This window comes from Mirounga angustirostris, unplaced genomic scaffold (genome assembly GCF_029215605.1).
Source record: "Mirounga angustirostris isolate CCGP_5_RB_7025 unplaced genomic scaffold, mMirAng1.0.hap1 SCAF_10, whole genome shotgun sequence".
In the NCBI taxonomy this organism is placed as follows: Eukaryota; Metazoa; Chordata; class Mammalia; order Carnivora; family Phocidae; genus Mirounga; species Mirounga angustirostris.
The window spans coordinates 112,422,974-112,441,386 of record NW_026991718.1 but is presented as its reverse complement, the minus strand read 5'-3'; the positions used below and the strand labels follow the sequence as shown (position 1 = coordinate 112,441,386).

Genomic DNA, 18,413 nt, shown 5'->3' with positions numbered 1-18,413 from the left:
CCCTTTGCAGTCCCAGCTCTGTGGCCCTGGGTGCATCTGAGGGCGGCTGTCCACCCACTCAGGCTCAAGGGGAAATACCCAGCCCCCAGCTCAGGCCTCAACACCCACTGCCCAGCATCTTCCTTCTGGATGAATCATGTGTTTGTGGACTGCAAGGCAGGGTTATCCCAGCCAGGAAGTGCTGAGAGTCATCAGCATGGAGGCAGCCCCTTAAAGCGGAAAAAACACAGCGCTCAGAGGCTGGAGATAGGGGTTCAAGTCCCAGCCTGGCCACTCAATTCACAGCGTGGGCTCTCAATGATCTCAGACAGAAAGAACCTGCCAGGTCTCGCTCAGTAGACCTGCAGATGCTTCTGGACTCCCAGGTGGGCTCTTCCAGCCCAGAAGCTCCTCTGCTTGGGGAACATGGGGAGCCCTTGGCAGTCACTAAAGGTAGGAGTGAGGATGAATGGGGTGTGTTCTGCCGTGTCTTAGGGTGGGAGACTTTCTCCCCCTCCCCATCCCTGCACTGCCAGCCACCACAGACCCAACTCTGGGTGATGCCTCCTCTCTGTGCCCTCTTGCCCCTGGCCCTGCAGATACTCAGGCAGAACCAATAGCCAGGCAGGACAAAAATAGAACACTAGGACTGTTGACTCCCAGGAGCAACCCCAGAAGGTAGGTGTCTTTTTCTCCATTTTACAGATGAGGAAACGGAGGCTCAGAGAGGGGGAGAAGGCCACCTGGGGTCACACTGCCCTTATGTGCTTTTTCACCCGGGTCACTTGGTAGGGCTACCTTACCCCCTGGGGACAGCCCTGTCTTGGCAACCCCAACCTCACACCCAGCCTAGAGGCCCGCTCAGGGGTGCGGCCCGTCTCAATGTGAACAGGACTATTTTTAGTGTCCACAGCAGGGGCTAGGGGCCAAAGTCAGGAGTGACAATGGGGGGAAGGGGGTGGGGCTCCTGGCGGCCGCCCCCGCACCCAGCAGCCGCCCCATTTCCTCGAGGAACCAGGCGGTGCACAATACAAGGAAAGCCTAGTGGGGAGTGGCTGGGGGCTCCCGTGGGGGGGGCTAACCTGGCCCATCAGGGCAGCTGGGGGCCCAGAGGAGGCCTCCAGACCAGAGGGAAATGGACCATTAGGCCAGCTGCCTGGCCCCGGGCAGAAGTGATCGCTCATGCTTTACGCTGGTGCACGCATCCACTCACACAATGCACACGCATGCACACACACACACACTCACACAGGGGTCCCTTGTTAACTCCTAAACAGGGCAGGCCCTCATCCTCAGAGGCAGAGAACAGGGTCCTGGGGACTCGACAAGGAAAGATTCCCCCCACCTCCCAAGGCCAAGCAGGAATTAATTTGGGGGTCCAGGTGAGAAATGCTGTCATGAGCACCCAGACACTCTGCCAGGGTCCTGGCCTGTTGGGGAGGTGGGTCCCTGTTGGGGAGGGTCCCAGCCAAAGGCTGGGGCTCCCAGTCAAGAGCAGCTATGTGACAGGAACAGGTGGTGCCCCCCAGCCGAGCAGGGAGGGCTCCTTTCTTGCCTCTGTACAAAAGGGGTTCCCGCTCTTCTGGGCAAGATGAACTGAACTTGATGTCTGAGGTTCTCACGTGTTCTGCCGTGGCTTGGGGTGGGAGACTTTCTCCCCCTCCCCATCCCTGCACTGCCAGCCACCACCGACCCAACTCTGGGTGATGCCTCCTTTCCTCACCCATGTTTATGCCATGCCCCCCGCCAGCGATGCCCTCCTCTGCCTCCCCATTCTCCTGCCATTGTTGTAGCTCTGACAGCAAGGACAGTGACATTCTTGTTTGCCATCACATCCGCCAGAACCAAGCACAGTGCCTGACACGTAGTCAGTGCTCAATAAATACCTATGTAGTAAAATCCTTGCCTCCTGCTGGAGGCCTCTCCTCCCCTCACCATGGACAAAGTTATCTCCTGGGAGCTTCTCAATGAGGCAGCCACATTCATCCCACTGGAGGGACAAAGAAGCAGACGAGGGAAGGACCCAAGATCGCTGACTGAAGACCACACAGTGAGGAGCAGCCTGGGTGGCGCTCCTGTCTAGACCTAGGGTCCCCCGGTCACAAGCCCACATCTGCTCCCTTCCCCTCCCCAGCCACCAGCTCTCAAGTCTGAAGCTGGTGTCCATACCATAGCAGTCCCACGGAAAGATGAAGATGATGGATGGGTTGTGGAGATGGGTTCACGTGTGGTGGAGCTGCACCCAAGGATCCGGAGGGGAAAGCAGATGGTTTCTGGACCTGCATGAGGGCAGGCTCTGCACAGAATGAAAAGTGACCCACTGGACATGTTCAAGCACTGGTTGGTGGGGCACTCCTGAGCAATGAAAAGAAAGGGACAGTGGATCTGTGCAACAATATAGAGGAATCCCAGAGACAGCAAGAGGCGGGAAAGAAGCCTGGCACAAAGAGTATGTGCTGTCTGATTCCACTTATGAGAAATTCTAGAAGAGGCAAAACTAAGCCAGAGTGACAGAAACCCGATTAGTGGTGGCCGAGGGCCAGGAGGTGGGGTTGATGGGTGAGGGACCCAAGAGAGCTTTTTGGAGGTGATGGAAATGTTCTGCATCCTAATTAGGTGGTGGTTACACAGGATATATATACATTTGTCAAAACTCATGGAAAGATACACTTAAAATGGATAACCTTGGGTACCTCGGATTTTATGTTAATTACATCCCGATGCATTTGATTTTAAAAAATTGGCACCATCCCGTCAACCTTGAGAATTTATGATCGCTTACGAGTCAGATTGCATTCTTTCTGGTCCTAGAGGATGCCTCCTCCCAGATGGTTCAAAGACCTACCCCTGAGGTTGCCTGTAGGTACCTGTCTGGCTGGTTTCCGGGAGCAGAAGGCGCTGCAAAGCGAACGCAGGCTGCTGGGTGCTGAGCACCTACCGTGGGCCGCACTGAGCTCCACGTGGGTAACTCATCTTCCCCTAAACACCCAGTGCTGGGGGTGCTCTCATCCCCACTTCCCAGAACAGAGAACGGTAAGGAGGAGGGTTCTTGCTCCAGAGTGCTTCGCTGGCAAGTGGGAGTCTGCCCTGTGAGAGGGTGTGCTGGAGCCCCTGGTCAGCCTTCCCAGCGGTCCCCTCTTTCCTGGCCTCAAAGGTTCCCCACCCTTTCCATGAAACAAAAGCCCAGCAGAGGCGCGGGCACACCCTCCTTAGAAGGCAGTTTGGTGCTGTTATCTTGAGGAGCCCGAAGAGGTTTGAGCCCTTCCAGGGAGTTTATGGAGGCATTCCTCCCAACACCTGCAGCCTGCTTGTTCCAGTTCCTGGCTGTGTGACCCGGGCCAGGTGCCTCTGCCCGCCTGTGTCTCCGCGTGCTTATCCGTAAAGTGAGGATTAAAAATACTGGTTACCCCATGGGGCCCCTGGCTGGCTGGGGTGGTAGCACATGGGACTCTTGATCTTGGGGTCATGAGTTCAAGCCCCACATTGGATGTGAAGCCTACTAAAAAAAAAAAATACTGGTTACCCTTAATGGGTACGGGGTATTCGGTCGCTGATTAAAATGTTTTGGAACCAGGGAAGAGATGGCGGTTGTGCCGAAATATGAATGTGCTAAATGCCACGGAAAGGTGCATTTTAAATGGTTAATGTTATGTTATGTGAATTTCACCTCAATAAAAAAGAAAAAGGAGGAAAAGGAGATCATGCGTTAAGGAAAAAGCTATCTACCTAAAAGGTGTAGTGAGGATTTAAAAAGCAGTAAATGTCAAGCACTTAGAAGAGCGCCTGACCCATCATAAGCATGCAATATGTTTTTATTTCTGTTGCTGTTTAGTGCTTCCGATTGTTGGCCAAGCTGCCATCTTCCACGACCAGCCAGCCAGCCAGCTGCATCAGCCTCCTCCTGGGACCCCTGCTCCAGCCCTCGCCGGCCCCACCTCCTCTTTTCCCCTGTGGCAGCCAGAGCAATGGGGAATCCTATTAAAACCCAAGACACATCAAGCACTCCTCTGCTCAAAGCTCTCCAACATCTCCCAATGTTATGGGAGAAATAGCTGAGGCCCTGCATTCCCTGTCCCCTGACACCCCCAGTTTGCTCTCATCTTCCATCACTCCTTTCACTCAACCAGTCTCCAGCCACACTGGCCTCCTTGCCTTTCACCCTTCCCCCTATGCCAGGCACGTTCCTGCCCCAGGGCCTTTGCACTGGCTATTCCTTTTACCTACAGTGCTCTTTCCCCAGATTCACACAGATGCTGCTCCACCTCCTTCAGGTCTTTGCCCAAATGTCAGCTTCTCTGAGAGGCCCTCCCTGACCATCCTCATGAAATTGCTCTGCTCCAACCACTCATCACGCCCTCACTGACTGTACAGCCTGATGTGATATTGTACACTGACTTGTTTTCGGTGTTTTGTCCATCTCCCCATGAGCTAGGAGCCTTCCTCTCTCTCCACAGGGGCTTTGTTTCCTGCTGGGAGCCCAGCCTGGCACACGGTAAGCCTTCCATAAATCTTTGTCGAATGAATGAGTGAATGCATGAATTCATTCATTTGATCATTCAGCTGGGCCCAGCATGTGTGAGTCCTGAGGGGCAGGGACCCTGGACTCCCCCAGTGGTCCCAGTACCACCTGGCACGGGAATGATGGGGGCATCTGTGGAAGGGAGACCTCTCCCCGGTTCGGGATCATGCTACCTGAGGAGTCTGGAGTGGCAGGAGGGCCTGGGACAAGAACATTGGGCCAAGGGCCTGGCCTGCTCCCACCCCATCCCTAGCTCTCTCCCCTGGGACTCTAGACTCTGCTTCCTCCCCCTGCAGCTGTTCCAGCCTCTTCCTCTCCTCTCCCTCTGGCCTGAGCCTCCTCTGGACTTCATCTTCCCCCTCAGCTGCTCTGGGGGGGGGCGGGAGGAACTCCCTGCATCCTCCCCTTCCCCGCTCTCCTGGCCTGGGCCTGAAAGCCTCCACCTCAGGCTCAGCACCCCACCACCACACTCCCCTCCCCTCCAGCCACCTCCAGGGGGCAGGTCTGGGGAACAGGGACCAGGCAGGAGTCCCAGGTCCCTCGACAGGCCTCTCAGCCCCTGCCTTGCTGGGTGACCCATCTCTCCACTCAGAGGCCAGCTGGGGAACTAGGCGCCCTGTGCTCCAGTCTCAGCTGGGCTACTTGCTAGCTGTGTAGCCTTAGGCAAGTCACTAACCCCTCTATGTGTCAGAATTGGTCTTGACGCAAGGATGCAACACAATGATGTGGAGCAGCTTTGTAAATTGCAAAGTCCCAAAGCACCCTTGGCTGTGTATTTGTGCCGGGTTTCTGACCCAACGAACCCAGAACTCTGAGGGAGAACCTCATAGTGACCCCTAATCTATCCCAGATGTTATCTACCATCATTATCTTTATCGTTACAGCATCAATAATATCCTCAGGTTTGATAAAGGCCGTAGTCAAAGTCCATCTCCTTTGAGACAGGGGTAAGGTGCCAGAGAACATTCTAGAATAGCACCCCTCCAGCTAAGCCCACTATCCCCCAGGGAACCTCGCAGTTATGCAAAACAGGGAAGAGTCATTATTATTCCAGTTTACAAACCCAGAGAGCTTTAGGTGGCCTGACCCCAAAGCCCAGGCTCCATTTCGGTCCCTGGCTGACAGACCGGGGTCCCTGTTCAGACCTCCATACCTGTACCCACCTGAGTACTCCAGGAACTCCTGCTCAGCAACTTCTCTCCCTCATTCTCCTCAGGCATTTGCCTACCCTTCCAGGGTCCTTCTGATTCCATCCAGGCCGGGAGCAGCCAATGCCAGATCCCTTTCCCTCCTGATTCCAGAACAAGAGAGGCATTGAGAGCCTCGGGGGCCCCAGGCCTAGATTAGTTCAGATATATCGTCAACTGCTACTGCACGGGATGGACTCTTGTTCCCATCTTTTTTTTTTTAAGATTTTATTTATTTATTTGACAGAGACACACGAGAGAGGGAACACAGGCAGGGGGAATGGGGGAGGGAGAAGCAAGCTTCCCGCTGAGCAGGGAGCCTGATGTGGGGCTCCATCCCAGGACCCCGGGATCATGACCTGAGCTGAAGGCAGACACTTAACGACTGAGCCACCCAGGCACCCCCTCTTATTCCCATCTTAAAATGAGACTCAGAGCAATTAGGTGAGCAACTCACTCAAGGTCGTGTAGCTAGGGGGAGTGCGAGCCAGAGATGAAACTCAAATCTGTCTGACCAGAATGCCTTCAAAGAGCTCTGACATTGGGTGACTTCATTCCCAGCCCTACTCCTCAGTCTCCTCATCTCTAAAATGGCCTGGAGGCTCAGGCAAAGCTTCATGAGATTTGTTGAGCTGTGAGAATTATGTTGCAACAGTTTATAAAATGCCCAGAACAGTGGGCACACAGAGAAGGCATCACTGAGGGACTAGGAGCTCTGAGGTCAGGCCGACCTAGGGCTGAGAGCCAATTTTGTCTCTGCTCAGGGAGACAATCACTCTATATCTCTCTGAGCCTCACGAAACTCTTCTGGAAAATAGGAAGGATCAGCCCCTCTCACAAAGATGGTGCTGGTCCCCAAAGCTTAATTTTTTAAAAGTTAAACCATGGCTGGCATCCAAATAAAAAAGTGAGCACTTGCCCAAATCATATGTAATCCATTAGTATTAACTCATCAGCAGAACGGTGAGGCTGGTTCAAAACATTTAAGGGCGGCTGAAATGTCGATAGCCAATGGAAGGCAAAACACGGAGATAAGATCGTGAAACTGGTTGGGGCGCCTGGGTGCCACAGTCGGGGCGATTAAGTGTCCAACTCTTGGTTTTGGCTGAGGTCATGATCTCATGGTCCTGATCTCAGGGTCATGAGATTGAGGCCCATATCTGGCTCCACACTCAGTGGGGTGTCTGCTTGAGATTCTCTCTCCCTCTCTTTCTGCCCCTCCTGCTCATATTCTCTCTCTCTCAAATAAATAAATAAATCTTTAAAAAAAGCAAAGATTATGAAACTGGTTAATGTCGTACAGGACAAAACAACTGTAACCTTTGGAATGGTCTTTTCTACTGGAGAAAAAGGATTTGCAACTTACATCTACAAGGGGAACACACAACTTCCCCAAGTGTGGGCCCTAAATATTAGTGTATGACAGGTGAAACCAAGATCTCTTCCCCCAGAGAGTTAGGTACCCCTTGGGCCAACCTGTTGGACCATGCTCCAGCATGTTGCTGAAAGGACGTGTGGTCCTCCTCTGGCATTATTTCCAAGTTTGGGATACTTTTTTTTTTAAACACGCGGCTGTATTGAAATAATGGAGGTAGGAGGAATTTATAAATTTTAAAGTGCTGAATGCCTCTTGGCTCATTTGTGTAGTATAGCTTCTTGGCTTATTTGTGTATGGTCTTATTTATCTTTATGTCCTTCCAGAGCTCTCTGATCAGCAAGGCTGGCACTAGGGTGAGGCACTGCTGAACCTCACACAATCCAGAAGTATCCTTTAGATGGAGCCCCTAGTCACCTGCTGACCCTCTGGACAGCCTGGACAAGTCTTTATAGTTTCACTTACTCAACAATGATTTCCTGGGGACTTACTTGCTGCCACACACTGTCCTGGGCACGTGGGATGAAGCAGAAAACGAGACAGACCAGTCCCTCCTTCCAGGGCCTAGGATCTAGACAGGAGACAGAAAATTAACCAAGGTAGAGGCTAACTCATTACAAATCACCGCAAGCACCTAAAAGGAAAAGAACACGAGCAGAGCCACCAGCTTCCTCGCCAGCAGAGGAAAGCCTCCCTAAAGAGGGGACATTCAAGCTCAGGCATGAGGAATGAGAGCAGGCCAGCCAATGGAAAAGTTGTGGGAAAGGCATCCCAGGTAGGAGGTACAGCATGTGCAAAGGCCCTGGTGCAGGAACAGGCTTCAGGGAACAGAGAGAAACAGTGTGGCCATTGTTTAGAGAGTGGCAGGAGATGGTGTGCGGGAAGTCAGCAGGACCCGAATTGTGGTGAGGGTGGTGCGGGTAGAGGGAGATCTGGCAAGAGACCTAGACTTAATCTAAATATAATAGGAAGATACGGAATGTTTTGGTCAGACGCCTCCATTACCCCCACATGGTTTCTGTCTCAGGGCTCCAAGCAGAGGTTTTCACAGTGTGGTCCCCAAACCAGCAGCATCAGCATCGCATGGAACGCGTTAGAATCGCAGATTCTTGGGCCCCACCCCAGACCTGCAGATCAGACACTCTGAGGGTGGGGCTCAGCAATCGGTGTTCTATCAAGCCGTCCAAGTGATGCTGAGGATGCCTACGTTTGGGAACCACGGCTCTGGAATCAATCAACAACCCACAAGTTAGAAACGCGACCCAGAGTTGCCACCTGGTGGTATTTCTTGGGAACTACAACCTGGACACCACTTCCACCACTAACCTTTTTCGATGCCAGTAGGACACTTTCCACTGAAAGGACCCAGACCACGGTCATGGACAGGAGGGTGGCTTTAGAGTGTGCCTGTCCGCTTTTCTCACATGCAAGGACACACAACATAGGAGGGTTTCCCCGGTGATTAACTTAAGGTTTTCTTCCTGCTACATTTGGGATAAAACGAGATTTCTTACAGTCTGTTCTCCCCATCTCTCTCCTCTTGTTCACACACTCCCTGCCAGCCACACCGGTTTCCTTGCTGTTTCTCATCCCAGGGCCTTGGCATCTGCTGTTCCCTCTGCCTCTAATGCTCTTCCCCCCAGATTTGCATGGCTAGCTTCTTCGGTTCATTCAGATCTCTGTTCAAATGCCACCTCCTCTGGGAAGCCTTCCATGACTACACTCACCAAGGAGCTCCAGCCCTACTCCCTGACTATGACCCTGTCTTCTTTCTCCTCATCCCTGACATTAGTTCATATATTTATTTGATTTTTCTCTATCTTCCTTATGAGACTGGGGGTTCCAATGAGGCAAGGATGATAGTTTGTTCTGTTCAATGCTATATCCCCAGCACAAACAGTCGGTGCTCAGTCGATATATACTGAATGAATATACTCTGAGAGGCAGGTATTATCACCCTCTTTCCCACCAATGGGGAAACTGAGGCTTAGCAAAGCAATGTGACTCCCTCAAGTTTATGCAACGAGGAAGTGGCTGGGATCTAGATTTGAAGTAGGAGTTTTGGAAGCTGACGTGTGAACTATGTCCTCCATGGCAGCTTGGGGTTCCTGAGGCTGGGAAGACTTTTCGATCAGGCTGCCACGTCTCCCATCACCCAAGATCAGCAAGCAGGCGGGTTGTGAGATCTGAAGGATGTTCTTCAAGGTAAAGAAACAGAGGGCAGGAATCCAGTGCTGAGATCCTAAGTGGGATGGCACCACCAGGAGTGTGGGGCAGCCCCCAGTGAAGAGGGGGTACCCGGGTATACAGCAGGAGAGGGGCATGGATGCAGACATCCTGCAATGGGTCTTAAGTCCTATGAGGTATTCAGATCTCTCTTTGGTAATTAGTGAAGATGAAAATCCTGTTTTTAATGATCTGAGCCTGTGACCAAATTCTATTTCGTATGCAAACATGATGGCTAGGGGGTTTGTTTTGTTTTTACTAATTTTTAATGGACTTAATTTTTTTAGAGCAGTTTTAGGCTTGAAGAAAAATTGTGCAGAAATTACACGGTACCCTTATACTTCCTCTCCCCAACACCCACAGTTTCTCCCATGATTAACACTTTGCATTGGTGTGATGCATTCACTACAACTGATGAACCAATATCAATGCATTATTTTTTTAAGATTTCATTTATTTATGTATTTATTTTAGAGAGCGAGAGAGTGAGTGTGGGCGGTGGGGGGAATGGGGCAGAGGGAGAGAGACAGAATCCCCAGCAGACTCCTTGCTGAGCATAGAGCCCAACACAGGGCTCAATCTCACGACCTGAGATCATGACCTGAGCCAAAACCAAGAGTCAGACGCTCAATCGACTGAGCCACCCAGACGCCTCGAGCACAGTGTGTATTTGCTTGGTTTTAATATACAGTGAACCTGCCAGGAAAGCGACCTCCACGTAAGTTGGGAACAGGCCAAGCTGTGTTTGGTTCTGAACTTTCCCTAAAACTGCTAAACGTTTGGGACTATCGTGCAGTCATGGTGTTTGAGTTGCCAGAGCTCCTGATTCAGCCCCCAGATTAGAGGTGATTCCACCCTCAGCCATGTGATGTGTTTTTTTATTTATTCTGCCTGAAGAGTTACATATTAATTTGTTCTAAATTATTTTCACTTTATTTTCTTTTGTATTACAATTAGGGTCTTATTTAAGATTAGGTGTCAGTAGGTTATGTCATTTATGAATATCATTTGAGAAAAAAAAAGAAGCATTGCAACTGTTAAGAGGATCACTGGCTCCCACAGTGGTCATCCCAGCGTTCCTCCGCAAGACCGTCACAGGTGGAGGAGCGTCAGCCCCTCAAAAGGCACTGTGCTGGCTAAGCAACTTACCCACTTACCCGAGAATCAGTATCTCTGCACAGTTTCCCTGCCGGGTCCTACCCAATGTGTGTGGCTACCCCGCTTTACAGAGGGGGAAACTGAGGTTCAGACAGAATAAGTCCCCTGGATGGAGCTAGAAATTGAATCCAAACCCATGCTCCCAACCACCCAGCATCCAGCCCTGGATTTCCTGGGCCTGCTGGAAAGACCATGTTGGGTGAGCTGAGCATCCCCAGGCCTGAAGGCCCCAGGAAGGGGTGGAGAGCTACAAAGGGGAGCAGAGAGGTCAAGGGCACAGGTTTTGGCCAGGGTTCCGATCTGGGCTGTGTCACGTGTGACCCTGGGACAGACACTCCCCCTCTCTGAGGCTTGGTGGTCTCATCTGTAAAATGGGTCACCAAAGTGTGGGAGGTACTGTCCCTTTCCATGTTACCAGGCTGGAAACTATGGCTCATAGAAGGGAAGTGACATACCCCGAGTGAAATAGGGGGAGAGGTATGGGGTGGTCCTTTAAGGTAAGGACACACTCCATTGCCCAGTAAGTTCCCCAAGGCTCCTTCAAAGCCCAATTTGAGACTCATAGGTCAGTAGGCAAAGGTTAGGGGTCACTTGTCATTCCTCAACCCATCCACCCTCATGAGACTCCCACAGAGCAGAAGTATCTGAAAGCCCCCAGTGAGCCATCAGGGCTGGGGGATGCTGTCCTCAGAAGCACTGCCTCAGCTTCCCTGTGCTGGACTCCAGCTCCGAAACAGATCCCAGATCAATCCATTCTTCTCCGTCTCTCCTACCGCTGCCACCCGAGTCTAGGCCATAATCACCTCCTGCCTCCCTCCTCCTCACTGCCCGCCCAGCAGCCAAGGAGATCTTTTATAAATGTAAAATCATATGAAGTTACTCCATTGCTTAAACCTTCCATGGCTCTCTATTGTTCCTAAGCCAAATGCTTCTACCTAGTTCCTAGGACCCTGCCCACCTCTCTCATCTCATTTCCCACATTTCCCACCCTCTACTTTCCCACCTGCTTCGTGTATGTTCAGGCCACACTGGCCTCCTCCACGTGCCTTTAATGCACCTGCCATGTTCCTATCTTAGGACCTGTGCCCACACTCTTTCTCCTCCTTGATCAACCCACACATAGCCTCGTCCTTGCCCTCATTGGGCAAACCCTCCCTCCCTTCTTCCCTCCCTCCAACAAGACAGCTTTTCCTTTCCATGCCACCTTCTTGCCTCCCCTCTCGTCTCCGCCTGGCAAGAATCCCAGTTTGCAATGATAGATTTGTCTGATTATCTTCTCCCCACTTGATTGAGCTCCACCTGACCAGGGACACTGACTTGTTTTGTGCTGTGTACTGAGAACCTAGAAGTATCTGCCCCAGAGGAGGCGCTCAGGAAAGCCTGCTGAATGGCAGACTGCAGGCATGAAGGGCCACTCATAGGGGAGGGAATGGCTCATCTCTACCAAGTGGATGAAGACATCCAAGAAGGCAGAGGGAATCCCAGGCACAATTCAGTTCACTGTTCAGCAGCGCACCGTGTTGTGCACTGGGAACAGCATCGTCCAGAACAAAGCTCTGAGCCACACCGCCTAGCTGCGCAGTGGAGGCAAGTCACCAAACCTCTCGGAACCGTCCTGTCCCCAACTACCAAACGGCAGAGGTGGAGAAGTGACTTCATTACAGAAAACCCAAACCTTAGGGCATTAGGACGCAATACGCTGATGAAACTCCAGTGGAACCGGCAATTCTGTTCCGTTTCTATCGCCGCAGCACGAATCACTCCAGGATTTAGCGGCTTCACACAACTATTTTTTTCCCTCACTGTTGTGAGGCAGGAATTTGGGAAAGGAACAGCTGAGCACTTCCTGCTTTGTCGCAGGCAGATGTTGGCCAGGCCTGTGGTTATTTGAAGGTCCAATGGCTGCCTGTTGGCCAAGGACACCAACATGTGGCCTTTCCACCATGGTGGTCCAGGGCAGTCGGCCTGGACCCCTTCCAATATCTCAATTTCAAGCAACCTGCTGGATGACGATTGCTTCCTATCCTTCCAACTCATTCTCTCCGGTACTCCAAACCCTGCAAACCTTCAGTCCCAGTGGGACCTCTGATCCATGGAGCCTACCACCTTTTCCCTCATGTCCTTACTTCCCTCCTCACCGGCTAAAGGCCATGGGCATCATATTCCCATGCACTGCACCCCCCCAGGTACCCCCGCCCCTCTCTGGCTAAATACCCACTGGTTGACGCCAACACTCTGTCCCTCTGTGCTTGTCCCCCTGCAGTGGAACGTGGCTGGACAATGTAGCACGGAAGCCGCCATGCACTGGGCTCCCCTTACTTACATGATGGCACCTGGCTGACTCAGTTGGTAGAGCATGCAACTCTTGATCTTGGGGTTGTGAGTTTGAGCCCCATGTTGGGTGCGGAGATTACTTAAAAATAAAATCTTTTTTTTTTTTTTTAAGAGCTTTCCCTCCCTCCCTTCCTTTCTTTCTATCTTTCTCTCTTCCTGTTTGTATGTATTTAAATTTTCTTCTGCTCTCTCTAAATCCCACTCCCTTGGGCTCCCACCATTCTACCTAAACTCTTTCTTGTCAAAGTCACGATGCCCTCTCCTTTGCTAAATCTGCTCTAGGTTCTCGGGTCTCGTCTTCCTTGACCTCTCAGCAGCATTTGAGACACACCCACAATTCTCCCTGCTTTGAAGTGTTTTCCTGACTTGGCTCTCAGGACGTCTGCCCCTGGCTGCTCCCTCTGAAGCTCCTTTGTTGCTTCCTTTCGCCGTAATGCCGGGTGCCCTGAGGCTCAGTCCTCCAACTTCTTCTCTTCTCTCTGTTCACTTCCTTGGAGATCTCATCCAGTCTTATGGCTTTCAAAGCTATTTCTACAATGAAGACTCCTGTATTAGTCTACTTGAGCTGCCAGAACAAGAGACCGCAGACTGAGTGGCTTAACAATAGAAATTTATTTTGTATTTCTCCTGGCTCTGGAAGCTCAAGGTGCCAGGAGGGTTGGTTTCTGGTGAGAACTCTCTTGCTGGCTGGCTGCCTTCTCCTCATGTCCTCCCATGGCCTTTCCTCTGTGCACACTCAGAGACAGAGAGAGAGAGAGCTAGGGAGAGGGAGAGAGAGAATGAGAAAGAGAGAGAGAGGGAATGCGCTCTGAGGTCTCTTCCTCTCCTTACAAGGACACCAGTCCTACTGGATTAGGGCCCCACCCTTATGGCCTCATTTAACCTTAATTACCTCCCTAAAGGTTTTATCTACAAATACAGTACATTGGGGGTTAGGGCTTCAACATATGAATTTTGGGGAGATGTAATTCAGTCCATAACATGACAAAATTACATCTCCTGCGTAGACTTCTCTCCTGGGCTCCGATTCATGCATGCAACTTCTAACTAGGCATCTCCACTTGGAGGTCTGATGGGTACCTCAAACTCAACAAGTCTCAAATGGAACTGCTAATTCCTTCCTCCTTTCCCCACCTGAAAAATTTTCCCATAGCCTTCCTCATCTCAGTTAGTGGCAAATGCCTTCTTTCAATTCCTCTGACCCAAAGCCTTGGAATCACCCTCAATTCCTTTCTATCTCAAAACCCCATCCCCAACCTGTTCTTTTGGCTTTACTTTCAGAATAAGCCCAGAGCCTAACTTTGATTCAAACCATAGCCATCTTTTGTCTGGATTGTGGCCGTGGCCTCTTCCCTGATCTCCCTGCTTCAGCCCTCGCTCCCATTCCATTTATTCTATACCCCGCTGCCCATGAGATCCTGTAGAAATGCAAAGCTGGGCCTGTCCTCCCTCTGGTCAAAACCCTTCAGCATCTCCCACCTCACTCAGAGCAAAAGCCAGAGTCCTGACCATGATGCACAAGGCTTTACTGTATTCAGTCATTTAATCCTGACAAGAGCCCAATGAACTGGGTCTATCAGTTAGCTATTACTATAATAATGTTGCATAACAAGCCACCCCCGAAGTCTGTGGCTTACAGCAACAAATATTGATTTCTCCCTGTCTCATCTGCAGTCTTTGGGGTTTGGCTGATCTTGCCTGAGCTCTGTGGGGCTTGGCTCCACGTTATGTCTGTTGTGTGTTTCTTCCACTGTTCCACACCAGCCTGTTTGATGCTGGGGCTTTGGATAGAAGCTCTAGGTTCCCTAAACAGTACAGAACATTCTCCTCCTAGCTGTTTAGCTGTCAGTCAAGAGGGATAGAGGTCATGAAAACATACAATTTAAAGTTTAATACAAACTCAACATCAAAACACAAAACTTTCTTCACACAGACCTTCCTACAGAAACTTCAACTGGGACTCTGTTTCAAAAGACACAATGCACCAATGGCAGTCCCATCCTTATGGTTGAGAAGGAAACTCCCAGGGGCGATATTGAAAACAGAAGACCTTGGGGCACCTGGGTGGCTCAGTTGTTAAGCGTCTGCCTTCGGCTCAGGTCATGATCCCAGGGTCCTGGGATCGAGCCCCGCATTGGGCTCCCTGCCCGGCTGGGAGTCTGTTTCTCCCTCTGCCTCTCCTCACCTCCGCTCGTGGTGTTCTCTCTCTCTCTCAAATAAATAAATAAAATCTTTTAAAAAAAAAAAGAAAGAAAGAAAACAGGAGACCTCTTAAGGCTTAGTTTGGAACTTACACATTGTCACTTTCATCTACATTTCACCCGCCAAAGCATATCTCATGGCCAAGCTTAATATCAATGGAGTATAACCAGCCCTGGCTGGGGGGACAACATGACAGTCACTGAATAGTAACCTAATCTGCCACAAGATATTTCATGCTACATCCTCTCTTTTTTCTTTTTTTCCTTCTTTCCTTCCTTCCTCTTTCTTTCTTCCTTTCTTTAAGATTTTATTTATTTATTTGAGAGAGAGAGAGAGAGAGCGCACCAGCAGGGGGAGAGGGAGAGGGGCAGGGGAGAGGGAAAAGCAGGCTTCCCGCTGAGCGGGGAGCCCAAAGTGGGGCTCGATCCCAGGACCCCAAGATCATGACCGGAGCTGAAGTCAGGTGCTAAACTGACTGAGCCACCCAGGCACCCCACTTTCTTTCTTTTTAAACAGATGAGGAAACTAAGCCTCAGAGACATCAAATAAGTTGTCCAAGGTTATACTGCTAGTAAATGACAGAGCTGGAATCCAACCAAGTTAGAGTCAAGTTTACAAATGTCATGGATGCCAGGCCAAGGGATTTGGACTTTCCCTGAAGGCAATGAAATGCCACTGAAAACTCTTGAGCAAGAAAGGAACATAGTGGTTAATAAACTTTCTTCCAGTGGCAGTGTGTGTGCAGGATGCCTGGGAGAGGGAGAGGGAGGGGCTCCCCGAGGTAGTTATAAAACTTCAGACCAGAACTGATAAGGGACCGGGCTGGAGCAGTGTCAGGAAAAGGGGGGAGAAACAGTAAACGTAAAAACCAAATAGAAGAAGACAGAGGTGAGAGACAAACTGAAGGACATTTTTTTTTAATTTTTATTTTTTAATTTTATTTTTTTAAGATTTTATTTATTTATCTGACAGAGAGAGAGACAGGAGAGAGGGAACACAAGTAGGGGGAGTGGGAGAGGGAGAAGCAGGCTTCCCGCTGAGCGGGGAGCCCAATGCGGGGCTCAATCCCAGGACCTTGGGATCATGACCTGAGCCGAAGGCAGCCACTTAACCGACTGAGCCACCCAGGCACCCCTAATTTTTATTTTTTTCAAGATTTTATTTATTTATTTGAGAGAGAGAGAATGAGAGACAGAGAGCACAAGAGGGAAGAGGACAGAGGGAGAAGCAGACCCCCTGCTGATCAGGGAGCCCGATGTGGGACTCAATCCCGGGACTCCAGGATCATGACCTGAGCCGAAGGCAGTCGCTTAACCAACTGAGCCACCCAGGTGGCCCGAAAAAGCGTTTTTAAAATGTCCTTCAGTGGGTGCCTGGGTGGCTCATTTGGTTAAGCGACTGCCTTCGGCTCAGGTCATGATCCTGGAGTCCCGGGATTGAGTCCCACATCGGGCTCCCTGATCAGCAGGGGGTCTGCTTCTCCCTCTGTCCTCTTCCCTCTTGTGCTCTCTGTCTCTCATTCTCTCTCTCTCAAATAAATAAATAAAATCTTTAAAAAAAAAAAAACGCTTTTTCTTTATAGAGGGTTGAAATAAAAATTCATGTTTGTTACCAAAAAAAAAATTTTTTTCAAACAAAAAAAATTTGCACAACGCAGACTCAAGTGTTTAAAGTCCCCTCCACTTCCTCTCTTCTGAGATAAGCTCCATTAATAGTCTGTGGTAAATCCTTCCTGAACTTGGTCTAAAACTATACAACCCGTATACATCTACCCATTTTTAAATGTGTTTTTAAAGCGTGTTCTCACCAAACTTTTGTTTCATCCCTTGCTTTTCGCTCCATAACAGCATGACAGAGCCAGGTTTCCGTGTCAGGACATTATATTGTCATTCTTTTTAACACCTTTGCCACTGACAAGCTGGGGGACCATGTACAGGTTGTTTAGCCTCTCTGACTCTTGGGTGTGCTTCATCTCTGAACGGGGACAAAAATGTCATTGCCACACAGGGCTGTCACGAAGATTAAAAGAGCTCAGGGGCGCCTGGGTGGCTCAGTCGGTTAAGTGACTGCCTTCGGCTCAGGTCATGATCCTGGAGTCCCGGGATCGAGTCCCGCATCGGGCTCCCTGCTCAGCGGGGGGTCTGCTTCTCCCTTGACCCTCCTCCCTCTCACGCTCTCTGTCTCGCAAATAAATAAATAAAATCTTTAAAAAAAAAAAAGAGCTCATACATATAAGGCCCCTTGTACAGTGTGTGACGAATACGAAGTTCTCAAAAAATATTAGCTCTTGTTGTTCATAGCTCCATGCTTAGCTGCATGATAATTTATCTCACCAGGTCCGGGCATACGATCACTTCGTGCGGTATGTTTGCAAAGTCGGCCACAGCAATTCCAGCTTTCCCAGTACACGTGACTCTTTGCAGCATGACTTTGGTGTCTATTGTCTATGGAGTCTATTTCTACTCTCCTTGAATCTGAGCTGGCCATGGGACAGGCTTTGCTCAATAAAATGCAATGAGAGTGATGCTCTAGCACTTCTGAGCCTAGGCCTCAAGAGGCCTTGCTGCTTTTGTTCTTTGCCTTTTGGAGGCCATCATGTGAGGAAGCCTGAGCTAGCTGCTGAAGAAGCCACGCGAAAGAGAACCAAGGCACTCAAGCCCACGGGCCTGGGCAGCCGGCAGTCACGTAAATGAGGCCATACAGGGCCAGCCAGCTCCCCAACGTGCTCACTGACTGCAGATGTGGGAGTAAGACCATGCACAGCAGAAGAGAACTGCCCTAGCTGAGACATGTCCATACTGCCAATCTACACCAGCAGAAGCAAATAAATAATTGTTGGTTTAAGCCACTCTGTGTTTGGGGTGCTTTGTTAAGCAGCAGTAGAAAGCTGATACATTTAGGTTTGGTGCAGAGAGGATGACCCAGGTTGGAATGCAAGGGCTGTCACTGCATGTGACCTTGGTCATGTCTCGTAATCTCTCTTGGCCTCGATTTCCCCATCTGTGCAATGGGATACTTTTAGTCCCTACCTCATCAGGCTGATGGGAGGGTTAAATGAGATGATGAACAGTCACCGTGAGGCACAGAGCAACTGCTACGACTCTTAACTGTGATTATTGCTGTTGTTGTTCGAAGGCAGTCTCGACTGAGAGTTGTAATGTGGGGTGTCAGGAAGAATAAGTGATAAAGATAACTGAGCTGGTCTTTTGAAGCCTCCATAGCTGGGTGAACATTGGAGAAGGGGAGCTTCTTGGGACAAGAGACCTATACCAGGCTGGCCAGGGAGATGGCAGGGGTTAGGGCTCGTTCCTGTCCTGCTCAGTGTGAAGGATTGTATGTTGTGTGCCTGGGTGAGCTCTCCGAAGATGGACGCTGGAACTGGGTGGAAGAATGAAGAACTGACACCGTAGGAGGGGCCGAGACCATAGGAAGG

General features: G+C 50.4%; 1 long non-coding RNA gene across 1 annotated transcript; it reads left to right on the top strand.

Annotated features, from left to right (window-relative positions):
• Positions 1 to 248: 248 nt before the first annotated feature.
• LOC135361684 (uncharacterized) lies at positions 249 to 17,890 on the top strand. Its single transcript, XR_010405365.1, has 3 exons — positions 249 to 432; positions 3,812 to 4,471; positions 17,317 to 17,890. It is a non-coding gene; the product is annotated as an uncharacterized LOC135361684 (long non-coding RNA).
• The last annotated feature ends 523 nt before the right edge of the window (positions 17,891 to 18,413 follow it).